The sequence below is a fragment of the Sinocyclocheilus grahami genome, unplaced genomic scaffold (genome assembly GCF_001515645.1).
Source record: "Sinocyclocheilus grahami isolate Dianchi unplaced genomic scaffold, SAMN03320097.WGS_v1.1 scaffold623.1, whole genome shotgun sequence".
Taxonomy (NCBI): Eukaryota; Metazoa; Chordata; class Actinopteri; order Cypriniformes; family Cyprinidae; genus Sinocyclocheilus; species Sinocyclocheilus grahami.
This window is the reverse complement of record NW_015505802.1, coordinates 827,568-835,577: the sequence shown is the minus strand read 5'-3', so window position 1 is coordinate 835,577 and position 8,010 is coordinate 827,568.

Sequence of the window (8,010 nt, the reverse complement as noted above, 5' to 3'; positions counted from 1 at the left end):
TTTTGTTTTTCACCAAAGTATATATGCTGCTGTTCTTTTTTAGTGTACTTTATGAATATTTGTAATGTACACAACAATATATAATACATTAAAGTTTTCTAGATATCAAAGTGTGTACGTGTGCGTCTATACTGAAAAAAGCAGCTTTATAATATACTAGTAGTGTAATGCTAATGCATTTCCAATGAGCTGAAATACAATTGAAATGTACTTGAAGTACATTAAAACGATGGTTCAAATATACCCTTAACATTCATGAAGTATTGAAGTATTATGTATACACTTAAATTGCACTAAATATACTTAAAGTGGTTCCAATTGAACACAATTTCAAAATATTAAATATATTACAAACTTAAACATATCTTGAAATACACTTAATATACTTAAAGTTGTTTCAAAATAATAAATTTAATATACACTTAGTGCATTTATAATTTAAATAGTATGTCAGAAAAAGCACAATTTAAATATATTTATTTTTCACCTGGGACCGCACGCATGTATGAAAGTGAAGTTACCACTGGTGTACCAGCAGGGGCGATCGTTTCCCCAATTCCCCAACTGCACGAGAAGGGTGTTCCTGCACAACCGTAGGCTACAGTTTCAGGACCGCAGATCTGAGAAGGGTCTGGCTGCAGCCTTGCACTTGCACTCTCAGACTTGCATTCTCAGACTTGCACGCTCAGACACTTGCTAGCGACGTCACTTGCAGTCTTTTATTTTTTTTATTTTGTTCTACTTATTGATTACTTTTTGTTTGAATCTCTCAAAATTTTACAACAGTAGCCAAGGTGGTGAAGACAAGAAAAAATAAACTAAATTACAATGTCACTTGCACTAGCCACTTGCACTCGTCACTTGCACTCTCTGCTACCTGCGACTTCACTTGCAATTGACACAAATCGTGCATGTGGTGATTAAATTATTACTGCAAGAAAAAGACAATACCCACAAATCCGTGACCAGATAAGCAGAATATGAACGCAATCAGGGCTGGACTGGGACAAAAAAATGTGTATATATATATACACTGTACCACTAACTATACCAGTAAGATTAATGTTTGTTTTAATTAAGTAATTAATTCATGTTTTTTAAAGAATTCAAATAAATTAGAATGTTGTGGAAAAGTTCATTTATTTCAGTAATTCAGCTCAAATTGTGAAACTCGTGTATTAAATAAATTCAATGCACACAGACTGAAGTAGTTTGTCTTTGGTGGGATTTTGTTACATGTGAGCCAAAATTCACAGAGTGCTGTATCCAAGCATGTTAACAGAATGTTGAGTGGAAGGAAAAAGTGTGGAACAAAAAGATGCACAACCAACCGAGCCTTATGAGGATGGTCAAGCAAAATCGATTCAAGAATTTGAGTGACCTTCACAAAGAATGGACTGAGGCTGGGGTCAAGGCATCAAGAGCCACCACACACAGACGTGTCAAGGAATTTGGCTACAGTTGTCGTATTCCTCTTGTTAAGCCTCTCCTGAACCACAGACAACGTCAGAGGCGTCTTACCTGGGCTAAGGAGAAAGAAGAACTGGTCTGTTGCCCAGTGGTCCAAAGTCCTCTTTTCAGATGAGAGCAAGTTTTGTATTTCATTTGGAAACCAAGGTCCTAGAGTCTGGAGGAAGGATGGAGAAGCTCATAGCCCAACTTGCTTGAAGTCCAGTGTTAAGTTTCCACAGTCTGTGATGATTTGGGGTGCAATGTCATCTGCTGGTGTTGGTCCATTGTGTTTTTTGAAAACCAACGTCACTGCACCCGTTTACCAAGAAATTTTAGAGCACTTCATGCTTCCTTCTGCTGACCAGCTTTTTGAAGATGCTGATTTCCTTTTCCAGCAGGATTTGGCACCTGCCCACACTGGCAAAAGCACCAAAAGTTGGTTAAATGACCATGGTGTTGGTGTGCTTGACTGGCCAGCAAACTCACCAGATCTGAACCCCATAGTTGTTTTGATTTGCGGGTCTTGTCTTTTTCTTGAAGGACCCTGTACGTTATAGTACTAAATTATTTTAGTGGCGTAGTCTTAGTTTCTTGAAATATACTGTATATCGATTTAGCCCCCTTAAGTTTAACTAGCTCATTATCAGGTATAATAAAGATGAAATCAAATGAAATCAGCATTTGCAGTCACTAAATTACAGCCAGATATTTAAAAGTTTGTAGAGAGATGTTTATATACTGTATATACTCATTTTTGCAATAACACAATAAAACATCTTAAAAAAAGGCCCCCTTTTCCATTAGTTGCTGCATTTACAGAAAGGCTGTAGGCTTCAACTCCTGAGAGAGATTAAAAAAAAGGGAGGGAGAATTAAATAAGAAACATTTGCTTTAACATGTTTAACTCTGTAATATATATCTCTTATTGAACACTTATGCACTGTTGGGGTTGTAGAGAGAGACAGAACCAAACAGAATAATCATGTTACTGACATCTAACTCCATATGTAAGTATATAAGAGCAAAACCCACCAACTGAATGTTCTCTCTTCTTTCCTCAATTGTTTGTCAATCCGGTAACACTTTCTATGAAGCATGTATTTATAGTACATTATAAGGGTTTTCTTAAGGCATTATAATTAATGCATAAAGCATTCTAAAAAAGCTTAATAATATGTTGTATCATCTCATAAATAATCATAACATTTACAATATATTACAATACAATACAATGATTACGTCTAACACACAATGAATACCATAATAAATCCACTTAATTTATAATGGATTATCTTGACATTGTTTATTTAAGATCTGGACAGTATCTTACTACATCTTGCGAGCGGTTAGGAGTGGTTGAGTGTTGTTTTGAGTGTTTCCTGTGAGTTCAATATTAATTTTGCTGTGAGCTAGTTTAAGACTAGCTGTAATACTTTCAAATGAAAAAATGCAACGTGTGTTTCTTACATTTTATTTTGATGGTTCCCTTTAGTCTATTGACTATAAGTAACTTTGCAACTACTGTTTGTCAATCCGGTAACACTTTCTATGAAGCATGTATTTATAGTACATTATAAGGGTTTTCTTAAGGCATTATAATTAATGCATAAAGCATTCTAAAAAAGCTTAATAATATATTGTATCATCTCATAAATAATCATAACATTTACAATATATTACAATACAATACAATGATTACGTCTAACACACAATGAATACCATAATAAATCCACTTAATTTATAATGGATTATCTTGACATTGTTTATTTAAGATCTGGACAGTATCTTACTACATCTTGTGAGTGGTTAGGAGTGGTTGAGTGTTGTTTTGAGTGTTTCCTGTGAGTTTAATATTAATTTTGCTGTGAGCTAGTTTAAGACTAGCTGTAATACTTTCAAATGAAAAAATGCACCGTGTGTTTTGTTTTTACATTTTATTTTGATGGTTCCCTTTAGTCTATTGACTATAAGTAACTTTGCAACTACATGTCAACATTAGAGTATTAGTAGGCTTAGTTAAGGTTGGTAGAATAAGTTGATGTACCTTATAATGTATTATAAATACAGGCGTCATAGAAAGTGTTACCATCAATTCTTCTATTAAAATCTTCCACTTCACTGATATAGTTATCAGAGATCAATCACCGTTGGGTTAACAGAAATATCAGTAACAAAAGGTGCACTGGGCATTGTGCAAAAATAATTCATATTCTACTCTGACCTGTAATGATAATCCGTAAATGCACAATTACGGTCCTGAAACTGCAGCCTCCAGTTGTGCAGGAACATACTATTGAACTGCACAAGGACCAAAGAAGACCAGCGATATAGCGCATTAAAAGATGGATTTTGGATGACTTCGAGACACGTACCGTCTCGTAAAATACTCCATCGTTCCATGTTTATGAATTTAGTTAATTAAAATTAGCCTATGGTGGGAAAGGGATCATGTAAAAAAGTAAACATATTTTTACCATAGTAACGTAACTGTCGCTCGACCATGTCGTTTAAGACTAGCTGTAATACTTTCAAATGAAAAAATGCACCGTGTGTTTTGTTTTTACATTTTATTTTGATGGTTCCCTTTAGTCTATTGACTATAAGTAACTTTGCAACTACATGTCAAAATTAGAGTATTAGTAGGCTTAGTTAAGGTTGGTAGAATAAGTTGATGTACCTTATAATGTATTATAAATACAGGCTTCATAGAAAGTGTTACCATCAATTCTTCTATTAAAATCTTCCACTTCACTGATATAGTTATCAGAGATCAATCACCGTTGGGTTAACAGAAATATCAGTAACAAAAGGTGCACTGGGCATTGTGCAAAAATAATTCATATGCTACTCTGACCTGTAATGATAATCCGGACCGTAAATGCACAATTACGGTCCTGAAACTGCAGCCTCCAGTTGTGCAGGAACATTACTGTTGAACTGCACAAGGACCAAAGAAGACCAGCGATATAGCGCATTAAAAGATGGATTTTGGATGACTTCGAGACACGTACCGTCTCGTAAAATACTCTATCGTTCCATGTTTATGAATGAAGTTAATTAAAATTAGCCTATGGTGGGAAAGGGATCATGTAAAAAAGTCCACATATTTTTACCATAGTAACGTAACTGTCGCTCGACCATGTCATGTGTAGTCAATGCTCAGTAACCACAAAATATACCATGCTTCTCCCACCGTAACTGTAGTTTTACTGTGGTATTTGTAGATAAAGCACAATAACATCAATACTTACGATGGGCTTAACTAGTAACCGTAGTTTTACTGTGGTTTTTGTAGTTAAAGCAGAATAACCTCAACCCTTACTATGGGGTTACCTCGGTAAACGTAGTTTTACTGTGGTATTTGTAGATAAAGCACAGTAACAACATTTACAACAACACATACCATGTTTTTTCCACATTAACTGTTTTTACTGTATACTGTTTTTACAACACAGTAACCACAACGTTTGCCATGCCTTTAATGCCTTTTTGTGAAGTAATTGTAATTCAATATATTTTTTCTGTCTTGGTGACATAAGTCAGATCACATACTCTTTAAAAATTATACATTTGTATTGCCAAAGCAATTGCAGCTGGACTGCTTACAAATAGTACATATATGTATTAACAGAAAGAAAAAGAATAATAATAATAGGAACAATAATAATATATAAAAAGTATTAAGCATGTAGTGCAAAAAGAATGTAAGTATATAAACTAGTAAACTAGAAATAAAAATAAAATAAGGGATTAGACATATTTACAGAAGCTATTAAAAATTATACATTTGTATTGCCAAAGCAATTGCAGCTGGACTGCTTACAAATAGTACATATATGTATTAACAGAAAGAAAAAGAATAATAATAATAGGAACAATAATAATATATAAAAAGTATTAAGCATGTAGTGCAAAATGAATGTAAGTATATAAACTAGTAAACTAGAAATAAAAATAAAATAAGGGATTAGATATATTTACAGAAGCTATTCTGCTTCTGTAAATATGTCTAATCCCTTATTATACATCTAAGTAATATAATACAGTAATTAGGCGTAATATAATGTAGATGTGCTGGAAACACGCTCTCTCTCTCGCTCTCTCGCTCTCGCTCTCTCTCTCTCAGCTTTTCCTTTCCTATTTTTCCAAACTGTAATCCGTAATTCATTTACACATAGTAACCGCTCTTTCTGTGGTTCATCATGGCATATCTTTAAAACTCAGAATCAACTTTTGACCAATTCTTTCAGAAAGCTGCTAGAATTAACAGGGTACTTGAACTCGAAGCTCCCAATGCTGATATTGAAGCTGCCAAGGAGGCTGAAAAAGTCCTTCAAAGGTTCAACCCTTCACAGGTTTTGTTGAACTGATTTAGTTATAACTGATTTGCTTTAATGAACGCATCCTTATATTATGTGTTGAAAATATCTTTCCTTATAGTCCTTCCTCTCAAATATTTTGGTCACAGATAATTTATAACACACTGTCTCAACATGTATGTATTTCTCTTCATTTCAGCTGAAAGGGAAGACCAACGAAAGGTCTGTCATGGGATTTGAATTTGGCCATACTGTGCGTTTACAGAGAAGACCAAAAGCTGTGCAAAGGTAAACACTTCCAATGGTATGTCTGTGTTGGTCTGAGCACCTTGACTGAACTATACTGCAGTTACATTTGCACAGCATTTGATGTTTCTTTAACTTTGGTTTACATAGCCCATGAGGAAGAACACTCAACAAAGTGTCATGTCAAAGTAGTAATAATTCATACAATTTACCAAGTCAGCAAATTCATATGGTATTGTACAAGTGTACTCATACAAAATTCTACTATTACTTCTGCTGTCATTGGCCATTGCCTCAACTCTCATGCAGATCGTGCCCATTGTAAGTAGTCGGAGTCCTTTGTGTTCTTTATTAACCTTAACAAACTGGCGCCATCTCATTAACTTGTCATGTGATAAATCAGATCTTCAATTAATTTGGCCAAATCAGATCACTTAATGCTTAAATATTTTAGCATCCACACCAACAGACAATAATGGTCTGTTTACTGTTATACATGCTGCAGTTACAGAATGTTGTTGTCTGCTGTTTGTTGTCGTCAATGCTTTTATTGTTCATCAGCTGGAAAAATCTGTTTTGAAAGATATTCCAACGATATTCTTCCTCTGTGTCCTTAAATGTTAAATAGCTGCAGGTGTGGACCGCTGTGGACTCATCCTTGGTGTGAAGAGGCCTATAAACTGCTTACAACAATACCGGCAGCATGTAATCATATGTATCATTTATATTAATATAGCTTGCTATTGAAAAATACAGCTTTTTCTAATGCTGCTTGCCTTTCATTTTGTTAAACTTACACAAAATATTTTTATTTTCTCTGCCTATTTCTCTTCATCTTATCCCTTTACGCCGTCACTCACTTACACATTCTTTTGTGCTCTGTTGTAAGGTAGAAACTGAGAGTTTGCACGCTGGCCTTTTCTCAGACTCTGAATCAGATGTATACAGATGAACTCAGGAGCCTGCTAGAGTTGCCAGGGAACTTGAAGTTTACTATTATAACGGCTTAATTTATGATTAAACAACAGTAATAATTAAACATGGGGTCAATAGATATTTTCTTATTTTACAGCTGAAGACCAAAAAGTCAAATAAAATCAGTCACAGCAAGCTGGTCAAACCAGTCCTGATGAATGGAATGAACATGGCCTTCTTGTGTCCAAACAGAAAGACAGAGAGCTGAAAAGTTGCAAATTTCCATTGGCATGTCTGTATTCAAGCAATGCAGTAATGTGTGGTACAGCATTGATGTTGATCTCTCAAAAGACAGCAGTTATAGTTACATCAAGTCAGCAGTTATCATTTTTCATATATACATCTGTTTATAGCTCCTAGAATGAGCAAATCAGCTGTGCCATCATCTCTGGGATTTGGGAAGGAAATGGCTGAATATGAGTACTGACACCCAGAGGCGTACCTACATGAAGTGGGGGCCCCAGGCAAAATTAATCAGAGGCCCTTCTAAATTTTATTTTTTTTGTTAATGTATCTTTGTTACCTAGTGATATAATTATACAACATATGAAATGTTTACAAAACACATCTAACAATGCACAAAACAAGACGCGCGCTCTCTCTCACTCGGATGTGCACGCTCAAACCTGTGCATTCAAATCTATTTTGAAGGAGGATTTAATGTTGCCAGAAGCCCATCAACCACCAGAATTCCATGACTGACTGATGAAATAGAGTACCTTTCAATTGTAAAAAGAAATTACGGATCCTTGTTAGCATATTTCCAGGCTGATTACGGTCAGTGAATTGTCGTTATTTTATTACTTAGCCTAATAGCTATTTGAATTGTGCCTATTCTGAACAGGTATTTATTGTATTATTTTATGTATATCAGCAATGAACGAGTTGCGGCGAAGCTCATGAAAATAATTTTTTTGTTTAGTAGTGTAGGCTATTTGCAGTCTTCGCGAGACACGAATATCTTTTGTGTAGCCTAATGAATTCAAGCACAATATCGAACGGAGAAAAAAATATTTAT